We start from the raw sequence: 23809 nt of genomic DNA, 5'->3' as shown, positions 1-23809 counted from the left end.
CCACCTTAAATTTGATGCTGATTGCTTTTGCAAGCTACTAGGGAACAAAAGCAGGGAGAGGAGTACAACTGGCGAGATAGTATTCTTCACAGCTGTTATTACCAGAATTTAGGGACAAGCCATTCCCACGCTATTTGAACATAATTCATACATTTGGACGAGAGGGAGATCCATAAACGCTCTCCGGTGAAGCCCCTACCTGTGTATTGCTTTCTAACATAAGTAGCTTTTGCAATGGAAAATGTAAACCCTGACTGCTGGCCTCCGTGGTTATTGCGCTGCCACAAACTCCTCCAAAAAAAAAAAAAAAAAACCAATAAATCTTAAAGCTCCCCAACCCTCTGGAACAGGCAAGCCATGAACTGCCCCTTCCGCAGCCAGGCTTGCGGGCTCAGAGGCCGGCGATCAGAAGGGCAAAGCGTTGGCCGTGTCAAAGCCAACAGGAGTTTTGCCACCGACTTCAGTGGGGGCAGCATTTTGCCTTTGTAGTATAAGCCGATGAAAAGCTCTGCCTCATAATCACATTCCTGTGGCTTAACATGTAAGCGCATGTTGGCTGCGTGGTGGTGACTGCTCATGTGCACGTTTCTCGGCCTGCAGGACATGCCAGCAATGCCACTTCTCTTACCCCACAAGGGAAGAGAGGTAAAGAAGTTGGGTTTGGTTTTTTTCTTTTTTTTTTTTTTTTCTTCCTGCATTTGCCACACGCAGGGCTTGTAGGATCAGCTACCGCAGTGTCTGATGCGCAGGAGCTCGATTGTGACTGAGCCCTCGGTAACCTGAACCTGATGGTGGACTGTAATGACACGGCACGTGTTTATGAGATGAGGGACTGACGGTCCCACGCAGGGCTGAAATGGGGTCCTGGGCCATGTGGGAGCCCAGGGGAGGCCAAGCAGGAACATTCCAGCATCTTAGTACTCTCAGGGTGCTGACACAGGCATCCTAACCCCGGGGAAACGAGTGCTTCATTTTCTGATGTAAAGACATCACTAGTTCATAGCATTTCAAGTGGAAGCGAGCCACGAGCGCTCCTTATTCTCGTATCTTATGTCACAGGTCCACCATGTCACTGAGTAACCTCAGTGCAATAATTTGAGTCTGACTACAGTGTACCTTCACATAAACCAAACTTAGGAAAAACCCCACAACCTCAAGTAAGTCAGCAGGAACGAATTTCTTTTCTGCATTAGTACCACCTTTTGTGGTACCGTACGTACTACTTCTCCCTTAACTTCTTTCAAAGGCAGCACATACATAACCTTTGGGTTTGAGTTTCCTCTCCCCGTATCTCCTAAAATGTCTCGGCACTGGGGTGGCTGGTGACAGGGGAGTAATTAGGGCTTCAAATTAATGAACTACACATCTGAGGCCTAAAAACCTTAAAATATCACCAGATGCTCAACTTTAACTGCACCGAGGCGCATTTATTTTAGCCAATCCATGCTGCAACCTTACCTCAAAACGTTGAATAGCCACTTACGTGAACACAAACGAGTAGGTCCTGATCCATTGAAAAAGTCCTTTAAAATCTGGTTTTTATATCTACAGACTTCATAAGGTACTTGTCCTATTTCCTCTTCTAAGAGGGTTCATAGGTATTGTGAACTCCTGCCTTACCAGGTTCTTTGGCCAACGTCTAAGCACCATGTTGGCCTTTGTATCTCTGCCTGTACTGAACTCTGCTTTGCAGTAAAGTTTACCATGCCAGCTCCTTGTTCAATCCCAGCTGACGGTTCAGAGACCCAGTAACAAAAAGATCTTATGTCTGAAAAAAAAAAGAAGAAAAAAAAAGAAGAAAGCACAGTATTTGTCAATAATATGTTTTAAAGACTTGCAGGAAGCACTGGCAGGTGGTCTTCAGCGAAGACTCTACCAAGATGATGAACCACCAGGGAAATACTGAATTTCAGAGGCAGCGAAAAGGACACCGACAGGCACAACACTGAGGTAGGTTTGTCTTCTGTCCTGCTCTACAGAGATAATAGACTCACCAAAAAACCCTAGTGTGCAGCAGCTCCATAGCAGGACATCACTGCAAGGTCATTGCTCGAATGCTCAGGCCTCTGAGAAGGGAGTTGAGGTTGAGCAGAGGGATGCCTTAGCTGCACCCAGCCTTGGGTTTTGGTGTCAGCCCAGATTCAGCACTAAAAGCTGAATCTTCACAGAAAAAAGTCACTTCCTCTCCATAGTGTTCCAAGAAACCTGCGTAGAGAGGGACAACAGAGGGGAAGGGAAAAAGGAAAAACTTCTGTAAACATCCATAATGTTCAAAAATAAAAGAAGTTTACCCGTAATAGCGTTGTGCTGCCACTATATATTTATGCATGCAAGCTTTCTTGTCTTTTCAAGTAGACATTACTCCAAAGCAGCACACACTTAGCTTCAGTCTCATTTTGTAATGCCCATAAACATACCAGAGATGAAAGGTACCTGCTTGAATTTGGGTAAAAATAGATGGGATTTTGAAAAGCAGTAAGAAACGCCTGGGAAAAGTGACCTACATATGGTCTTAATCATGCCAATGGATAACCCCCACATTACCCCTTAAAAGGTCATCTGATAAACATCAACATTAGGCTTTTCTCACAAACCCAACACCTAAAATTGCTTCAGGCTACTGTAACGTGGCATGAGAAGTTAAATTAGAAGCATATATTTGGTAATAGCGCCTCTGAGAGGGAGTCTTCAAAAGCCTGTGCCCCCATTAAAGGATTAGAAGACCAGCATACGTATCAGCAACTACACTCCATCCAAAAAGAAACAGAACAGGGGACAGAAATCAGCATTTTGTTCCGATTAACTGCTTTGATTGATTAAATTTCTCAATTACCTTTTTTTTTTTTGGTACATTGCTGCAAGCCTACCATTGGGGAATACTATAAAGAATACCACTACGACGTAGCACTTCCAAGCCTTCCCCTATTTCTCATGGGTCCGCTGGGTGATCTTTCTAGAATACCTGTTGATGAGGCACACAAAATAAAGCAGTTCTCTAAGGATTTTATAGTCGTGGGGTCAATTGTTACCAGGAATAAAAGTTACAGACTTGGAGATAAAACGATTCAAGAATAAGAATGGGGTCATTAAATATTTCTGGAAATGTGATGATTCTGTATGAAACAATGGAAGAGATATTAAAAAAAAAAGAAGCATGGATAATTAGAGTCAATACATTCAAAAGCACTTTTTTTTTTTATTTGAGCATCTTCCCTTCTGGAAGCAAATCCATCCAATTTTTGTGAGCGCTAATATTTTGAGGTTGAATATTTTGAGGTTGAAAGATGAAGGCAAAGGGCACATCCCAAGGATTGAAGACTGGCTGAGAAATTGGAGGGCTTAAGGTGAAGGAAATTCTCTGTATCAAGGTCATTGGGGAGGTTAGGATATTTTTAAACTGGGGAGGAAACCCCTACCCTTGCAGATTTTTATATTTTTGGGTCTCGAATCAGGCACAAGAAAAAAAAAAAAAAACGGCAGGACAAGTTCAGTGAGTCTCTCCACCAAATAAATAGAGGTCTGAATTACGCTAGCGCTTGCAGACTTTAAGAAAGGCGAAATGGAAGTTTGCTCCCATTTTGATAGCCTCTTGCAGCTAGTCAGAAAATTCTCTGCCTGCAGGTTTTCATGGAATTTCCTATTTCTTTCATCCCCACCTCATCGTTTCAGCTCACACGTCAAGAAACACAGTTTCCTCAGTGCTGGCTCTACAACTCTTGCCCAAGAACAGACGATCAGGCTGCGCTCCTTGTCCTTCAGATTTCATTCCCACCGTGGAGGATTTAGGGGAGATACAGGCTTAATTTCCGAATCTGTTCAAGGTGAGCAGGACATGACAACAGCAGCCTTGCTCTTTCACAGACACAGCAGCTCTGAACTCCTAAATTATCCATCCCTAAAGGCCTAAGTAATCCTCATGGGTTTTCTCCCCGAACTCATGAGAGGGGTAGAGTAGTTCAATTTCATTTTCTTCCCCAGAAGAAGAAACGTTTCTGAACGCCTTTCTCCCGGCGTCTCCAGTATTTAACAGGTCCTGTCCCCACGGACTCCTATCTTAAGAGCAGACAAGCAGAAGCAGGCTGCTGCAGCAGCAATCCAGAAGCTGGAGCTGTCAAACCGAGTCTGACTAGATACCAAAGGGGCTAATAAAAGAATGGGTGTTTGTTGTATTTCTGGCAGGGATGGTTGCTGAAAAGCCTAGAGAGAAGGATCCCGAGACACCTCAGCTCCTAAGTTCCGATGGATGTATTTCTAGTTGATCAATCTCTGTGTCTTTGTCGCTGAACTGACTTCCCACTTCAGGCTTTTTGACAGCTGGACAAAGCAGGGTTTGAGCCGTGCCTTGCGTTAAGTAAGTGTGGAGAGATGTTTTCAGTCTGACCTTGCCAAATCAGTCCCTGGCTTGGGGCGTTTGCCGAGATCCAGGAAAGATTTTCCCACTGAACTGCAAGTGGGAAAAACTAATTCTTATCCACAGCGATTTGATGGAGTATTGAAGTGACAAGCGTTTCGGGAGATATGATTCTATCTCACGATCTGCAGAGCCTCTAGCCTCATAAAGCAGAAGAATATACTCGTACATGTTGATTTGGTGGTGGTGAAGGTAGTTAAAAGCTGATTATAAAGTATAATTTTCAGAGACAGAAGGAATATTTTTAACCACACTGTGGCTGCGTTCACAATTAGCCTTCTATATTAAAGAGATAAGATTTGGCACAAGCAAATGTGGGCTTTGTTTGGCTTTTTGTTCTTAAGTTCACATATTTTGTTAAAGTACATCAGATAATGAGATGTAAAAGCATACATAGGGATATAACAGGGAGCAGCAGAATAGCACAGAAGCAGCGAACAGAATATAAATGCATCACCACAGATAGCAAAAGCAGCTCTTCCACATTTAAACACTTTAATGTATTTCTCCCTTCTACTCGTTTACTCTCGTTCTTAAAACAATTAAAAAAAAATTCAAATCAATAGCAAAACTGGCATTTGGGATTTTACCCTGACCTCCATGCTGTACAGCAATAGTCCCCCTCCCTCACTTGCTGCTCTGCTCTCTGTTTCTTCAGAGTCATGGCTGTGCTAAATGATTATAATGCCACTGGGCTTTATAAGATCACTTTTGAGACGTGGAAATGTTTTATTTCATATATTACTTTGAGCATTTTCACTATCAGCGCGCTGAAAAGATATTCTGCGTGAGCATGTCAGATGTTAATGGTAAATACGCTGGCTGGTAGTTCTCAGAGACAACACTGAGCTTTTTAACACACTGCAAAGAATTTCTATTCGGCTTTTAAATGTCACCTCTTCCATAATTTCTCCCTCATAATGAGATGCTCAGGCCTCTACCAAGTGTACCAACTTCTGCCAGAGCTGGAGAGTTGCCGTGTAGAGAGCTGACTCCGTGTCACACTCGTGTCCTCCTCCTCTTCGTTTTGGATGGCATTGCCCTGGGGCAGACGCCCAGGTAACACTGCCTGATGGGGTGATCGCCGCTGGTTTAGTCAATGCATTAAGCACTGAAAAAGGGACTTAACAAGTTGAAAAGCATAAGCTAGGAAAATACGGCATAGGTACCCTGTCAGCTTCTCACAGGCCTGAACCTGTGGCCTTTCTCCACGGGAGTAGAAAAGGCGTAGATGACAGCAAAACATGCTCAAAGGCTTGCTCTTGATTTCTCTTTTCACATGGCAATAGCTAACATTTGGGACTAAAATAGGGCAAATACCAGCCAGGACCATGCAGTAGGCAAGCAGCCATGAATCTTACCTTATCCTTGTACTGCTCTGTACCAGTCTGGCTCCGCACTTCTGTATTTACTGGCAATGTTCAATCAGGCCCGATTGCAAAGACGAGCCTGGAATGAGTAAGGGAAAAAGGAGCTGTCAAATACCGCATTTAGAGAACTTAGCAGAGCACGTAAATAAGTTATGGAATCGATATCCTGACAGACTGCTCAGCCAGGGGATTGGAAATGGAAAAAGAAAAGTCTATTGATCTAATAAATTGGGTTTTAAATCTAAAAGTGTTTTTAATGGATTAATAGTCCCTTACACTGAATCCAATTTTGCTCCCGTAGGCAAATCCTCAACTTAGACATATGCTGAAATTTCTCGCCTAAGCCAGTCAAGCCTTTCTGCTTTGCACAGGGGGAAGCTGTGACCCCTGATTTCAACAGCCACGCTGTGTGTCAAAGGCGGGGAATCCTGGATTACCTCACAGAAGCCAGTTCCCAAACTCCCTACTGGCACATTAAACAGCAGCATGTTCAAACAAAACAGCGTCAGAGAAAAGCAAAACTAACTCTTGTTGGTTGAGCACACCCTTAAATTCGTTTCTACCAGCTTCTGCGAGCAGCCTTTTCCGACACGAGCCTTCCTTGGCTCCCGGAGAACTGGATATTTCATACTGATGTAAGAAATCCGCTGCCACAACAGCGTTTGTTAGCCAGATTTCTGGTAGGCTGGCACAAAACAGCAGCCATTGCTGGGACTTCCCACTACAGCAGATAACCAAGAAGCATCTTCAGCAGCCTGGAACGTGGGCTGAAAAGATGCGGGTTCTGCACCGAGGTCTGCCGTTGACCTCCCGCACAGCATTGGGCAAGTCATTTCCTGCCTCCCCGTTACAGTTCCTACAGCTACATAATGGAGACGATGATACGGAACTCCTTTGTAAAGCGCTTTGAGACCTATTGTGAGAAAGAAGGCTGTAACCCCCCCAAATATTTCATGAATTACTAACTGCAGTGATGATGATACATGAAATATGTCACAAAAAGCCATTTAAAAGCTTGATGCATTTCAAGTTACAAAATATCAGTGAACTGGAAGCTCAATTCTTACCATTTTCTCATCTACTAAAACTTACAAGATGACTTTCTGAAGTCAAGACAATAGAAAATGGGATTCCTAATCGCATCTCACTCATTTCTAGCTGGAAAGATTAATCACAGGAGCCAGATGTTTTTTTCTGGCCCTTGCCCGACTTACTCTCCCTATGTGGTCAGAGGTTAATAGGACGTATTAGTGGGAATAACACAACAATATCAGTTCTGTCCGAATCGGACAAGAAAAAACTAGTCCTTTGCCCTTTCTGAGCTTGATTCTTTTGCTCATTCACGGCTTCCAAATACGGAGCAGGTTGAATACAACCCACCGGGCTGTATTTATTCCTACCGGAGCCACTTTTCCTACCTGAGGACTTAAGGAGTTGGGAGTGGGTCTGTCCAGTGTGTTGTTGGATGGAGCTGCTCAGACATTAGGTGGGCGAGAAGTTGACTTGTGCAAGGGGATTCTCCGCAGCCTTGAGTTATTCCAATAAACACGCAAACCTCAACTGTTCTCCATCACAGATTTATATATAATTTGACTGTGCGGAGGGTGGCTTTCAGCATGCTTTTACATGTGGTTTGGCGATGTTGAGTCTGTTTCACAGCTTGCTTTTACATGTGGTTTGGCTGCAGCGAGGCTGATTTACTGTGAGTTTTCACATGGAGCTCGGCTATACCAGGGTCTGCATGTTTGGGATTTTACTACCCCTGTAGTAAGACAATGCAGGTCATAATTCTGAAGAACAATTTAGATCAAGTGAGAAGTTAAAAACAACCTGTCACCGTTCCCTGTAACGTCATAATAAAACACTTAAGCACTATTATGGCCCAGCTGCCTCCATCACGACCGGAGAGCTGCTGCCCCAGCTCCTGATTTGAAGTCGTATGTTTTCCGCTTCAAATGCGGGAGATTAGATATAAATCCTTACCTCAATTTCAGAGGTGGGATCCAAATGGCTTCCAGCCACGTCAGCTGTCCTGCCTTTGTGGGGGTTTAATGTGCAGTCAATAATACATTACAAAAAGAATGTGAATTATCAAGCCTTTCCTTAACCAGACCAAATCACCAAATATAGCTATCTACAACCAATAATTTCGCCAGGCAGTTTCAATTGCTTAAGTTTTCAAGTGACAAAACTCACACAAGAGAGCACTATTTTTCACAGTTAGACCACAAGTCTCTCAGAAATTGTTCTTCTCAACCCACACAAAACATACTGGCAAACTTTAATGACTGACTCTGAAGTATAAACATGGAAGTGTAATTTTGATGCAGAGATTCATGCGTGTCTTTTGTATGACTTTAGCTCCTTTTGAAGCTCTTCTCTGTAGATTGACCTGTGCTAGCTGTAATAACCTTTGTCTGTATAATGTTAATCAAGTTAACGCCTTTCAGAAAAGCAACGTTATTCACCAATTTTTCAGCCTGGCTCTTCTCGCCCCTAGAACAGAGCTGTACATCCCTGCTTTTCATTGCCTGTATCAAGATTCCCCATCACCTGCAAATTTCTTTTTTTCTAGGCTTCAAATCCAAGACGGAACAAAACCCTTACAGATTTCCCATCACACAGGTCCCAGTACTGTCCTGTTCTGATTTTGTTTTTCCTTCCTTTTATACGGAGTAACTTAGATTTACACGTACACAGGTTTTATATCAATTGTCTCATAACTTGTCTTTATTTTTCCCTGTCAGCTCTTGAAGAGGGAAGATAAGGCTGGGAAGGAAGGTAAAGGGGGAATTGCAGTTAAAGTGAATTCTCTTCCAAGAATCCACCTAAAGAAGGAGAGATATCATTTCCAGATGCTGTTATAGGACTTAACAACTTAACAGGGCATTAGGTGTCACTTAAAACTTTTACTCGCATACCAGGAGCTGAGCTGCAAAAAAAGACCAACAAACAAAATATATCAAATAAAGTCCGGTAAATGCTACTCAATATGTAAGTTGTCTGCAAATAAACACACTCAGCAGATGAATTAGGAAAGGCAGAACAAAGCCTTTCACCTTTACACGGTTCTCGAAGCAGTGATCTGAGTGAGCCACCATAAGAAACAAATATTCTATCTGTGAAAACGCAAAGGAAATGCTCCACCCGTTGATGCTTTGATACAAAGCGAGCATTTCACATTAGCAATTTTTAAATGCTCATCTGTATCAGCTCTTAGCAATTTCTTTTCTTTGGTAAAAGCGTTCCGTCTCCAGTTACAGTGCTCTGACATGGATGAGAGCTGCAGCTTCCAAAGAAGTTGTGTGACTGAGCGTGGAAGCTTCTGGATGAAGCTGTATTTTACCTTTTGTGTTTTCCTTCAGCACAGCAAGTTTGCTAGTTCCTCCCTTTCCTGAGTCAGAGTTGGTTTGCAGAATTTCCTCTTCCAGAACTACAGGACAGATGATAAAAAAAACCAAAAAACATTTAGAGGAGGGTCTTGCTTTTTTATTATTGGGGGTTTTTTGGGTGTTATTTTTTTTTCTTTTTTAAAAAAAACTTTATTTCTGAATTCCATGAAATAATTTTTTTGGTGATCAGAAACCAAGAGACAGCAATATTTAAAATGGAGCCATCTTGATTCGGTTAGCGTTTATAGAATGATTCACAATTTCAGGACGCTGTTCATAGACAGATGCAATGCCATAAGAATTCATAATGGAAAGCATTTCTGGAAATTACGATATGCCCTCATTAGAGGAGATGTACTTTAGATCACGCTTCTTTCCAAATTTGATTCTGTTCAGTAGAGCTCGCGACTTACCGCGCGATGAGGGGACACTGGAATTTAACAGCTTTAACCACGTTTCATTTATCTTTGTAATCACACTGTGAACAGCCCCCATGAAGACACACAGGTCATCACAAGCGCTCATAAAACAGAGCAAGTAACACTGGCAAGGGAACCTGCACAGTCTTCTCAGACCAAATTCCTGTTTAAGCCGCTGAAGATAAGAGTCAAATTAAGCTGTTTCTTATGTTAAAAAACGGCAAACGGCAACACTGGAAGTACAAAGACTAAATATGACTTGGGGGCTCAAACTACAGGCTTTTCCAACCCTTCCACATGTTGGCTGAAATGAACTCAGGGTTTCTTTACCACTGTTATCCTATCACTTCGTATCTGAGTCCAACATTTGAAGTGCAAGGGTTTGTTTTCAAATTAACCACGTCTTGCATGGTGGTTAACCATGTGCTTGATCTGAAATTTTTACTGCCGCTCACCACTCCATTTATTGGATCCCTCATGAGACAGATTTGGAAGTTGTAAGATTTCAAAATCAATAGTTTTGGAGTTCTCTCCCAAAACTCAGAACTTGTCATTTTCAGGTTTCTCTCCCAAACAAGAAAAGGTAGAAACTTTTTCAATTTGTTTTGGCACAAAAGTTAGGATCTGCCCCTCAAAAGCACGATTCCTATCTAAGCTTGCAGGAAAAGTGCTGGTTGTTGCATGTTTGTGATACAGTTGGAAGAGCTGCCAAGAACAGAGGCAGAGTTTCTTCAGCTTAGCACATTCAGTGGGTTCTGGTGTTTTCACCGTAGGTTTTCAGAGATAATGAATAAAAACATGGGCCCTTGTCCTCAAAGGTAATATGACCTCAGATATACCTATCAACACCCCATATCTGTAGGCTCCCACAAGGAAGAAGATATTTTTACCTTCAAAACCAGTAGGGTATGATCTCACCCATGCTATGCCTATGTCAGTACTTCTGTTCCCAGTAGCACGAGAGAGCAGGAGGACGCACTATGCAGAGAATAATCCTATATAAATGCCTTGCAGGTACACAGCACGAACAGCTTTTCCCTCGGGAAGTCAGTGCTGAGCTTTGCTCTTCCAAGGCTGGTTCCCATCCATCCAGATGACCCGTGCTGGAGTGGCAGACTTCGTGACAGCCGGGGCTGCCTCAATAAATAATTCTTTAAATTATTCCTTCTGCCAGCCCTCCCTCCGCATCGTAATACGACGTGTATTGTCGTATCGGCAGCCACTGGGAAAATGCTAGCACACATCGAGCGCCGGCATTTCTGCTGAGGGCAGATACAGGCAGCTACATAAAGGCGGCACTGGCAGGTTCTGCCGTTTCCTCTATCTGCTGTGAGCAGACACCTCTGCAGAATTGCTCAGGCAGTAGTGAAACACAGACATGTTTGCAGAGTTCTCAGTGGAAAGGAAGATGAAAAAAGGTGGAAAGTTTTGGGAATAAAGAATAACGTTGTTCTCCTTTTACTAGAAATTCTCGTTTTCTTTTTTTTTTTTTTTAAAAGACAAAACAGTAGCTGAATGACTACTGAAAAGCTACCTCCTTCCTCCACTTTGTTGCACCATGAAGGACCTCTGCCTGGTATCAGGGTTCTGCCATTCCATATCTTTGCTAGCAAAGGATGCAGGAAATGGGGTACCCTTGGCAATGCTGAATGTCTTAAGACACGGAAAGGAAAAAGAAGAGGAGAATGAAGAGCAAATCCCATGTAGATATAGTTTTAGAAGCATGTAGCAACCCTGGGAGAATGGATATGGCCAACCTCCCAACAGTAATGTATGAGGCTAATGCATTTTCCACCCGCTGCTGCAATTAATAAAGGCCGCTGCTAGACGCACAGGCTGAGCTCCCTGCTACAGCATTTCTCCAGGAAGCCACCGCTCTACAAATAACAAATCTTATCCAGTCCGGGTGAGCCAGTTATGGAAGTTTGCCAGAGCCATAAAAAGAATATGCTTTCCTCTCTTTCTACCCAAGCAACCCTTCTGCTGAATACAATGTCTCTACACATTCACATACAAATACACATTGCTGCTAATAGAACATACCGTTGAACTGCAGTAACCTAACCACCGCAGCATCAGAAGAGCAGTTAAGCATTAAGTAGCGCTTTGCGTCTCCCGCTCAGCGTGCCTTGAAGATACTGAGTTCCGTGAGCTCAAAATAAAAACAGAAAACAAAAAACCCCGAGAAAACACTCAAAAAGAAAGCCATGCGAGTAGATGAAAACTTCAAAAGTTTTTCCTACTATTTTTCTACTTGTGGATGACTTCAGACTTATTCTATATGGAAATTACTTCTTTCCTAAGTGCTAAACTCTGCACTGGACCCTGCTGATGGATGACTTTGAAGAAATCCTCCCTCCCTCACCGTCCCTTTGCCTACAGATCTTGAATTTGGTCCCAAGACTACTTCTCACGTTGAAATGAAGTTCTTCGTATTTCTCAGAATTGTTTCAGAGCGAAGGCGGCATTGAAAGGTGATGCCTCGGTCTGCGGGGGTGATTAGTCCAGATAGGTTCCTAAATTAAAACCAGAAGAAAGTTTACCACCAAATAAAGTTAAGGTGTAAGTATTTGAACAGAGGAAGGAATCAAGGTAGGAAACCCAATTTCTGGAGATTTCAGAATAATAATTCATTCATTGCTGGGGACAAGCCATGCTGAAGGTGCCCATATCTGTAAATTTTGACTAATGTGTCTAAAACTCTCCAGAGAGGATGTAGGCATCACCCTCATTTTATTTGTATTGAGGAGACAGAGACCCAGGAACTGCAGAGTTATAAGGACTGAGTATGATCCAAAGCTGTTACATAAATGCCAAAAAAAAGGCTGCCGAGCTCGAGACAGTCACAGCCTCTGCCCTTTCCCCTGCTACCTCCGGACCCATGAGCCCTGTAAATTAGCAGTTAATGGAATTGTTACCCAAGACTGCAACACCTGGAGAATACGCAATGTGCCACTGGTCAGAATTTCCAAATGAAATGATGCACCTTGGCTTTAATAACCAAGGAAATTTCACAGGCTCCCTTGCAGTGCACAAGAAAATTCCACTCACTGAATTTGCCTGCAAACCACCCTGTTTCTGAAAGTAGTATGTTATTTACCTGAACAATTACAGAGTGCTTTTAGTGTTCCCAAGATACAAATCAACTAGACCAAACTCTTTGTTTCCCCCATTCTTCTCCTTCTCTAGGTTTTTCTTTTTTCCTTTGATATTTAACAGCAGCCATTACTCCCTTATAAAGTTTTTCATCACCACTTCAGCCTCAGTGCTGCGATCTGAATAGGCAATGATCTACAGAGAGAAAAAAACCACATACATGCAGAATCACCAGGACCTGCCTAACCCACCTAGAAAATTCCCGAGGCAAAGGAAAGAGGGAAACTAGGTGAAAAGACTGTCTACAGCAGTACACCCCATTGGAAATTTCAGGTCTCACACCTGCCTTGGTTCCCCTCCAAGAGGGCTTACGATAACAATTCAACAGTTTGCCATCATCGTGTCTTATCTAGTCTCTTATGTTAGAAATTTAGCAGCGTTAATAGAGAGTTTACTTGATTGCAGAAGAAAACATCTTTCCCAGGACTTACACTGGTGTACATTCAAATGAGAATGCTGAACACAGTCCACGTTTGAGGTGAAGAGAAAAATGTAAGTGCTTTAAATCAAAGCACAGAATGGTTGGGCTTTGATTTAAAATTCTTATATAAATAGATTTTTAATTTGTGAAAGCCCTAGACAAGATGCAACATGACCCTCTGCAAAATTTTTCCTAGGCTTCAGTGGTGAAGTCCTGATTATGACGGTTCTCATGCTGCATCCAATTTCAGTGCAATTTTGAGTGTGGTCTTCCAACGAAATCATCATCTCAGCATGTTATCCTGGAAATATAGCTTAATAAATCACAGCCAGTACCGAGATTAAACGGGGGGGCGGGGGGGGGAAGGGAGAACTTCTCACCGAGTTGTAAACAGTAGCCCTTGAAAATTAAATAATTTTTCCTAAAGTCCCACCATTTTCTCTCCTGTGAGTGTACTATATTGAGTCCTGTAGGCAACCGAGTCATTGTTTCAAGTAGACCAAATAGTTGCATCAAATTTGATTTAAATTCTGAAGAGCTAAAGCAAATGGCTGGGGTTTTTTTTTGGGTTTTTTTTTTTTTTTTTTTTTTTTTTATTAGCCATACAACAAAAGAATAGATTTCTCAGCTGGATTACCTACCTTCCTCACTCCCCAACAATGTAATCCTAATATATCATCCCCGTGTATTGATTAGATTTAATTTCAACCATTAATCAGTTTAATCATTAGTTAGTTGTTAATCACAGACATAACCTCTATATGGAGAAAGACAACCATCTTCTGAAGCACTTTAGGCTCTCCTACTTTTCTTCACACCCCCCCCCCCCCCCCCCCCCCCCCGGAAGCAGGACACTCCAAGTAATTTTTGTGTCATTGTGGAAGTAAAGTTGAATAAATGCACAAAGGTTTTAAAATGTACTCTTTCGTCTATGTTTAAGTCAGAGAGAGCATAGAGCTTTCCGCACTCTGTTCGCTGTCATCCAGCCGTTCCTCACTTCTGACCCATAGGTGGCTACAACAATCAAGGGTTGTCTGTGAAATATATTCATCTATATTTGGAGTATTTTTTTTTTTTTTCTTTTTGAATAATTGCTAAGAGCTGGTGCCAAATCCTCTCCAAAGCCCCAGACCCTCTTTCCCTTAGTTATGCCATGCCTGGAAGAAGGTTGGCTCTATAACCTTCAATGATGGGAGGCTTGGTGTCTCTGACCAACAATAGTGAAGTATCACAAATGGTCTGGATGAAAATGGTCTGGGTGAGGGAGAAGAGCAAAAACATCCAAGCACAGGACAGGTCAACTGCCATCCCTCACCACAGAAAAAAATTACTTAAAGGAACACAGCAGGTGGGAAGGGAAGACATAAACATGGGGGGGGAGGGAACCCCTTATGATTAGCTCCTGAAGACAGACAAGAACCCAAGCAGTCACAACATACATAAAGTCAGCCAAATAAAGCTTATGATGGCGATATTTGGGAACCTGAACGTGTAACAACCAACAAGGCCTTTACTCTGCAAGCTCCTGAGCTACCTCAGATCTTGCTAAATTCCTGGAAGATGCTGTAAGTTGAGGTATTTTCAGAACTTGTCCTTAGGTATGCATTTTATATTGTTAAGAAGTGACCTACATAGAAATAATTGCCTTCACACAGCAGGCACACATGTATATGTGTTCTCAGAATTCACATTATTACTTGCAGTGCTTTTTGATCTGCACTCGAGGGGAAATGCCCAAATTCACCCTTCAAAGTTTGCCCTTTTTATGAAGTAACTCCTAGATCTTGATGGATTCTAGCTATCCCAGAGATGGTCAGAACTGAAAAGGGAAGAAATGTGCGAAATAAAGTCTTTACTTGTCCAAGTTCTGCTTATATCGAGATTGTTTCAAGTTTAGTAATCCACAAAGAAGCCAAACAACCAGTTTGTTTTTTAGTAGCTATTACCTTGTTCCTCTGTAAACGTCCTCCAGACTTGCACAGGAGCCTGCATCTGGGGCACCTTCTTCTTGTGCCCGTGTTAACTGCACAGTTACACATCAGACGCTGCATCCCAAAGCCTGGGTCTTGCTGCTTTCACAGTCATCTTGGTCTAACAGATCACTCTCGAGTGCATGCTCGCTCTTCTACCTTTTCTTTACAGCATTAAATTAAGGATAAGAAAAGAAAGCAGAGCAAAGATGGAATTTTGTGATGGCCTTAGGTGCCATGTATGTACATAACAGCTTGGATCCTATTCAGTCCTCACAAGTCTGTAGTTCCAGGCCTTTGGTTCACCCGGGACAGTAAGCAAACCAACCTCCCTGAAGGATGTATGCCTTGAAATGATAGTTTCCAATCCTAAGGCCTGATCAGAGGGTTCTTCTGGTTCACATACTCTTTTTTTTTTTTTTTTTTGAGACCTTTAAGGCTTAGACAGAGTAGCAATTGACCTACCTCTTCAAAAGAGGTTTGAGGGTCTCTCAAAAAAAAAAAAACCATAAGGCCAGTTTTAGCATTAGAGAGACACCCATCTCCAGTGCAGCTCCTACGAGGGCTGGCTGCCCAAGCCTGAGATTAAATGCATCCCCAGACCAATGAGGAGAAGGTGCGTAGGTAGGGGCTCTCAGGTGTGGCTGGTGGCCCCAGGTGGGGTTCGGTCAGGGCAAACAAGGCCTATTAATGCACTCAGGGCCCTGACAACTTGACCTTATTTCTACAGATCCCTTTGGGGAGCAGGGCGTGTTTGTTGTTTATGGGGTTCAGCCATCAGTTTGCCTCTTAGCAGCTGATCTCCAGTCCATAAGACTTCCATAAATGGAGTTTGGGATTGGGATCAGGAAACTAATGCTTAAGTAACAGGAGTTTGTTTCATATCTATCTGACAATACATTGCATTCCAGACACTTATGGGGGAAAAGGACCGTACAGAATGCGTTCTTAAAAAAAGCCAAAGCCTGCATCCACAGGACAGAGAGAGTAACACCTCCTTCTCTCTCCCACTTTTCGTCACTGTATAACCTCCTCTAGATTTATATACCTAAATAAGTGTATAGGATATATACTCTTTTACGTTGTGCAATCTGTAAGCAACGGTCCGTTGTGTAAATACCATATCTTTTAAGATCTTCCATTCATAATTTCCAGGAGGTAGTAAATTAGGAAAAGAAAAAGGTTGCTTTTCACGAGCAAAGACTAGAAGACACTAAATTAAGTGCCAATGCTAAGTAGAAAGGTGAACCCACATAACTCTGATGTCAGAAGGCCCAACATTAGGAATAGGTCCTAATTCTTACATTATAGAGTTAAAAAGTTGCATTGATAAACAACTCAAAATATATGTAGTTAGAATGTAGATGCCAAAAGTAATCCCTGGAAGTTCCAGCCCCTGAACCACTATAGAGTCCAGGCTGTCAAAAAGATCCACGATACACCCCAGACTGTGTGTAACAGGCACAAACTGGGTCTATTAACTTGCATCCAGAGCCAACAGTAGAGGCCAGAAAATGTAGGTGGCCTGTTTTGAAGGAAACGTTTTCCCCACTGCTGCCACATTAACAATCTGTTGTTGAGTCAGATAGAAGGAAACCTCCCTCCCTCCCTCCCTCCCTGCCCCATCCGGACTCCCGGGCTGCGTCGTCCTTGCTGGCACGGTCCTTGCTGCCTGCCTGCCCCTCGCTTCTGAAATGACCGGCCGCTTTGTCCAGGCTATCGTGTTGAATTCTCAAAACCCATTTGAAATTAAGTCAAACACTCAAGGGGAGACAATTCTGCGGACTATAGGGAGCTTTTATAACATCAGCAACGACTCAGGTTAATGGGTTTGGTTTTTTTTTTTTTTTCTTTCTCCCTCCCTGGACACACGAGCCGTTCCAGAACTTGTATCTGAATATTTGGTTCTCACGTATTATTTATTTAGTTAGCAGTGGCATTCCTATTTTTATAGCTTTGAGTTTTTAACTTTCTTGTTAGCAACATTAACAAGGTTTACGGCATATAAAGTGAGCTGTGGCATTTAAAAAATGTTGGCCTAATGTAACACCAGCTTTTTTTTATATACATGTTCAATGGCAAACTCCTACTGACAGGCAGAATGCATTTCTATGTCTGGGCAAGTTTATAGATGGTGTTCCCACCTCTGGGCCACAAGGTCACAAATTTGTTTCTGATTCTATTAAAGAAACACTCAACAATGGTAAGTTTGTGTGCTTTTTTTTTTTTTTATGAGAGGGGACTGTTTTATGTGATCCAAGATCTTAAAGATACTCCAAGGAATCTCTGTTGAATGCCGGGCTTTTCACCCCCATGCCCTGACCAAATAACGCTGGCTGCAGAATCGAGGAGCTTTGTCTGGCAGTTAGATAAAACAGATTTCAGGGAAATCTGACATGACCGAAAAAAGAAGAGGCAACGCCTCTCTCATCTGTCTGTGCGTAGTTATGCTGCCTTCAGAGGTGTTTCACAGGAGCAGGATTTGACTCTGTATCGAAAGGATGTACAGGAGTTAAAGATTCACGATACCTGTTCTCAGCCCCTATTTCCTCGGCAGATCCCAGGACCTCACCCAAAAGCTTTGCTGCCTGGCCCTCCATGCCTTCCTCCCTTGCCCGCTTTCATCTGTTTTGCAAGATTTTAGAAACCAGGCACTGGTAAATCAAGGTACCTCCCTCAGTGAAGACATTTGCACCGCACACATTAATAAGAATAATTACTGAACTCATGGCAAGGACAAATAAAAAGACAAATATGTCACGGATAGTTCCTATTGCCCGATGAGACACCAACCTTATTCTTTCTTGGAATTAATTCGGTGAGGTATTTTCTCCTTTTATGCCCTGTGATGGCTCCAGTTGCAGCTTCCTCGCCGTAACTGTTTACCGTATGATGCCCAGCCTCATTTAACGAGAGGGGAGGCAGCGTCCAGGCTGGCCTCAGCCGTCGCCAACCTGAAATCACTACATGCAAGGACGCGTTGCGCTCTGGGACTTTGTGGCTACAAAGATATAGACTTTTGGCTTGAGAAATGAGCGGGGGCCAGCAGAAAAACTGAGCTGATGAGGTAAAACTAAGAGCGCAGGAGAGAGAGAACCGGCATTTGAAGGAGGGAGGATAAGCTTGTGTCTTTGCTGAAAGCATTTCAGCATCATCTATTACTGTCCAGAAGGCAATCATGGAAATGCAGAAGGGCAAGAAGTGCAGCCCTTTTTGTGGGATCTGGGTTTCTGCGGTCAGGCGGATCAAGGCCAGGTATCACATGCCTCTGCTGAAGGGAGATCTGCTGGAATAAAGCAAGAAGCCAGAATTTCTAGGCTAGTTAAAAAAGCTGATCATGTTGCAACAGAGCACAGGAAAGAGAAGTTGGCTGCAGTGTCTGACTGGAGGCCTTTTAGCTACATGAGAGGACTCCAGGTCTATTCTTTCCCTAATTTCCTTATGCCCCCAAGGAAGCTTTTGGTGGAAATTTGCTTCCATTTATGGGAGGACTGGAAGAATGAGGGCCAGACTGTGACCGAGCATCTGGCAATAAGAAAGAGGGTTCAAAGGAGAGGAAACTGCTCGAGCAGGATTTGAAAGCGCTGTTCTGCACAGAAAATTGACCTGTGCGTGCGACAGACTGTCCCCACCACTCATTACAACTAGATATTTTTTAAAAGTGCCAGTTCAAGAAACTCTCTGAGGCTTGGATCCAGTATGATGACTTCGGTCGCTGAAAATCGTCACTATCACGCAGATTCTTGTGGCCCAATGAAGTACTATGTGATCTTTTGTGCAACATCGCCTGCTTCAGATTCTCTCCTCCGTGATAACTGTGGGCTTGGCTATTTAAAGCAGTTTGACAATAACACACGAAACTATTATCAAATATCTTTGCTCAGATGAGACGTTTCTTCCCAACAGGTATTTTTGGTTTCTTTCTGTGCTGCGTTTGGTTACCTCAAAGGCAATGGTTTATGATCACCGTGCTATACCTTTTCTAAAACAGGTTGCAGCTTGCCTTGCTCCTCCTAAGAATGGCAAGTTTTCTTTTGGCTTTGGAAAAGTTTGCAATTTCCTCAGGTTTTTAAAAAATCCCTACAGAAACTCCCTTAAAATAAAAATCTATAGGTAGGCAGCAGGTATATATCTCCCTCCAATGCACAGGCAAACAATTTACCTCACTTGCTGTTGCCCCTATTCATTTGGTTACTGTTACGAACCACTTGGGCAGTTTACAGCATCGCTTCTGTGAGAAAAAATAGGGGTTTAACGTGTTTGCATATTTATCAGAAAAGAATCTAAAAGGGTTGGTGTGGCCTGTCCGTGAGAGATGTGACTAATAAACAAGGAACGATCAATTGCCTCGCACCACGTTCAGGCTTTCTGCTCTGTTAAATAATACGGATGCTTTGTTCTGGGAATGTTGGTGAAATGCATTCAGGCAATGGGGGCGTCCTTGACTTTTTCACTATTGATTGGCATCACGATGCCCAGGAAGAAGTTTATCACAATTTTCTATCGAGAAAAATAGCAGATTTTTACCTGTAATGTTTATACTCACCTCCAAGACCTTCTTGCGAGATAGTTTTCCACAGCTCCTCTGTCCCATTAGGCATATAGAACAAAATACTTCAAAGCACTTTAACTCTCCTGTTTCTGCTGAGGAGTCTCCCCTCCTGCAACGTTACATGTATGTGAAATCAGTGCTAAAACAACAAAGTGCAGTGACCAATACTGAAACTCATTTTGCTCAGCAGCACGCCCTACAAAGCAGCGTTTATGTGACAGTGCTAGAAGACTAAGAGCTTGCTCCTGGGAGAGAAGCTGCTGTGCACATCTGGGTTGGTTTGGATCCATGGGCCTCCACAACACACCCTGCAACACACCACCAAAGTGGTTCTGTGCTTCTGACGGGCAGCAGCAGATCTTGAGCATGCATTGGACTAGATCCTCAACGGGTATAAATCAAAGTGACAACACCAAAACCAATCCAGCTGCTGCTCTTTGCGCACGCGTTACGTCTGACGCGAGACTCCCGGGTACCACAATCACCACTCCAATGTCTTCTTCGAACCAGCCACCATCATGGCACAAAATACCCAGCTCTTCCAGCAGCTGTCCCCCTGCCCTGCGCTTTCAGGGAGTCTCTCCTTTCCCTCTGCTCTTCCTTCCCTTCCTTCTTCCCCCAGAACTGCCATTGCTCAGCATTTTGGCTAGGAGACCAGTTCTCCAAACTGAAAACATCAAAGCGTATCTCTGGTTAGATCTCATCCCAACCCTCCAAGTTTGTTGACTTGGAAGGCAAATAACTAATAAGGCAGCGTGCCATTGTTTTCTGTTTATTATAATGGAAATAAATTGTTGGCTCTAAATCAGGCACTGATTGTTCCTTTTGATATCACTGCCAGGAAGCGAAATAAAATGGCGTTTTAAAAATCACCTTTCACAGAGAGTGCCATGGGCATTTGAAAGATGAGCCTTTTTCCATGTCAAAGTCTCTACCGGAAGTGCCAAACACACCAGAAGAAAAATTCAAATCCTTCCCCAGTAAAACAAACCAAAAAAAAAAAAAAAAAAAAAAAAGAAAAAAAAAAGCCCACGACAGAAGGTGAGAGCGGGATCGCCTGGGCAGCGGGGTCACCTGGGGGGGCTGGCACACCACAGACGTCCTGTGAGCGCTCATGAGGCTTCAGCAGAGCTGGCTCCACAGCGAGGAGCACTTCCCGAAGAATATGGAACACATCCTTGCATTTTTTTTCCCCTCAAAAAAAGCACAGGTGGGCTGAATGAATTACTCTGTCTGCTTGGCAGCCCTTAAAACTAATAATAAGAGACTTTAGGAGCCAAAAAGACGGAGGGGGTGCTTTGCCTCAGAACTTGAACCCCCCGTAAACCTTCATGGTGTGTTTCTTTCCTGTTTTGTCTTTTTAAGCTCCACGGAGCAGCAATTTCATTGCCCCCCTAATGCCTTCTCTGCATTTTAGCTTCTTCCCTACAGACTTTTAGGTGCCGATTTTCAGGTGTTTGCATTTGTCTCGGAGTGCTCCCAGCTCTAGCTAACGCGGGAACATGTTGCGCATTGGCACCACTGTAACATGCACAGAGAGGAGCTTCCTCATCGGAGTTTGCAGCTGGATCCAGATCTTAAGCGATCCAGAGCACAGTGGTGTTCGGTTTTCACGACGTGCTGCAGTATGATTTGGCTCGGAGCGGAGGATAAAGCGGAGTGCCAGGTTCAGATCTCAGGCCAAACTGGGATTTTGCATTTCAGCTACCAAACTTCATCACGGTTTGGCAAAGTCGTGCTCTCACCTGCTCACGCCATGTGGAGAACACCTGTGATTTGCTGGAAAGGCGGTTGATCGCGCTGTGAGAAAATCCCCGTTCGAAAGCCGACCTATGAGAGACGGTTTGGGCTGACTCCGGCTGCTGCAGACAACGTGCACCGGGAGCGCAGAGCCACTGAAACAGGCTTAGACTCTTCAACTGCAAAAAAAAAAAAAAAAAATGGTGTAAAGAAAAGCCGTCAGGAGCAGACGGCAGCTTTGTGCCTTTCTTTGATGTCACGACTCTTGGAACCCGTGCAACCATTTATTTGTAAAACCGGGACTCAGATGCACAGCACCAGCACGACCTGAGAGTAAACTGGGAGAACTACGTAACTATATCACTTTCTACAAAAGCCTACTTTTGAAAGACTCCGTCATACTACCTCTAACTGGTGTTCCAAGATACCATTTTTTGAAGAATGTGCTGGAAGACACGTTTTCCAAAAATCAAACCAATACCCACAGCTTCAATGGCGACAGATCTGTGAGCGGCAAACAGCGTGCTCTGCTAAATAATAAGGCCCCGTTTGACACACATCTCATGCCTATACTTGGCTCTAAAGTGCATCCTTATTCTGCAAAGTATTTAAGTATATTTTTAATTTCAAGGCTGTAGCTATGTCCCACAAAATGGGGCAATATAACTGGGACCTTATAAAGGGCTTATGACATAGGTGCTTCTCTGAATTGAAAGGTTTGAAGGGCTCCCACCAAAGCGCCCGGGGATTAAGTAAAAATTTTCCATTGGCTTCGGCAAGCATTCAGCCAGGTCCTAATTTTTATGCTTATTACTAACGTATAAAGGGAAATTTGGAAAGGAAAAGGAAGGACCTTTTTCTCCAGATAATACCGTCTCTTCTAAATTATTTCTGAAAATTAAGGGTGTGATTGCTGACCTGTAAGTACTTGATGATCACACTTTGGTTTGAACTTTTATGAGGGTATGTAGATTTAATAACTCTAGCACTGCCCAGTAATTTATTTCCCAGGTGGGCTACGAAAGTCATCTGGAAGAAGGAAAACAGCGTCTAAGGGCTTGCTGTGCAAACGGATGATTGTGCTAGCTACATTAGTGTACATTTTTGGGAAGAGTTTTCAGAGGAGAGGTAGAGTATACTTTCCTAATAAAACCAACTCTTTTTCTTTAACCCAGAAATAGTGCTTCAAATTCTTGCATATTGTATTAAAAGATCCGTGATCACTATCTCCTGCTCTTAGGTGTGGACAGAAACTGGGTTCAAAGACAGCGACAAGCTATTCAGACCCCAAAAGCTGCTGTGACAGAGGCGTGAAGAAGCTCTGAATGACTCAAGAAGGTCTTTGCAACCATGCCACCCCTTCCCGGGCCGTTCTTCTTTCCTCAGAAGACAACCAACTTCAGGGGCTTTGCACAAAATTTCACGCACTGAATAGTGTGATACAGAGTCACGGTACCTTCAGGGCAGTAGAAAAGTCTCAGGTGCCAAGGGGCAGCTTTTTTATACTCAGTAAGTGCCCACTTGCTGGCAAGGAAGGCCGTACCATGAAGCCCACCTGAGGAAGCTGGCGGATGCTGTGAGACTCAGCAGGTTGACTTTTTTATGCCGTTTGGATCCTAAAGCACCGCGGTTTGGATAACGGTGACTGGGACATCCGCAAATCACTTGATAGGCGTTGATCTGTCCTATCTGAAATGACAAAAGTAAACATCAGACCTGAAAATCCAGTTGGCACTGATATTCTGGCACCGGAACCGCTACACGATATTTACAGGTCCTCCTTGGAGCCCACGGAAACGATATACTGTGGCATGCAAACCTGATATTAAACAAAATTTCTGCTTCTACAGCTGATGTGGCCTCTACTCATTCCACCCAGCAAGTCACCGGGAATACTTCAATGCAAAGAAAGGTCTTTATTGCTAAGTCTACTTTTGTTCTTTTTTTAAAAACTCTCTTTGGCAATGTTTATGAAACTTTAGGAAACCGATTCCCAAGGAATCATCTCCTGGACACAGCACAGCTCAGACTGGTGCGACACTCATGCTAAAGTTATCTTGGTTGAACTTTAAAGCAGCACCTCCCTGAGGACCCCTCAATCCTGGAACAAGCAACGTGTTTCTGTGTTCTGTGAGAGCCTGGATTATTTTTAATCTTCTGGACATGTTACAAAGATCAATTTATAGTCTCACAGAGACAGTAAGGACAAGGGCTTGGGGGCAGGCAAAAAGGGAATTGGCTGTTGCTGATTAGTGAGTAGTTATTTCTGAAGAGAAGAAACTTTTCAGGGCAACTTCGACTTTCTTGCACTGCTTCTTTCATTTCAGAGGAAATGGAGTATGAACTGGCACGGACGCACGGACTGCGGCGGATCCGTG

General features: G+C 43.3%; 1 long non-coding RNA gene across 1 annotated transcript in view; it reads right to left on the bottom strand.

Moving 5' to 3' along the window:
- Positions 1–1309: 1309 nt before the first annotated feature.
- LOC128907887 (uncharacterized) overlaps positions 1310–23809 on the bottom strand; it is a 31963-nt gene continuing 9463 nt past the window's right edge. The window contains exons 3-9 of the long non-coding RNA XR_008465779.1: positions 22987–23120; positions 21437–21610; positions 19686–19800; positions 9128–9214; positions 5773–5860; positions 1995–2205; positions 1310–1768 (exon numbers count right to left, since the gene is read on the bottom strand). This is a non-coding gene — a long non-coding RNA (uncharacterized LOC128907887). The remainder of the gene's footprint in view (positions 1769–1994; positions 2206–5772; positions 5861–9127; positions 9215–19685; positions 19801–21436; positions 21611–22986; positions 23121–23809) is intronic.

The sequence above is a fragment of the Rissa tridactyla genome, chromosome 3, assembly GCF_028500815.1.
Source record: "Rissa tridactyla isolate bRisTri1 chromosome 3, bRisTri1.patW.cur.20221130, whole genome shotgun sequence".
NCBI classification, from domain to species: Eukaryota; Metazoa; Chordata; class Aves; order Charadriiformes; family Laridae; genus Rissa; species Rissa tridactyla.
The sequence above is the reverse complement of the archived record's forward strand: the minus strand, read 5'-3'. Positions and strand labels throughout refer to the sequence as shown.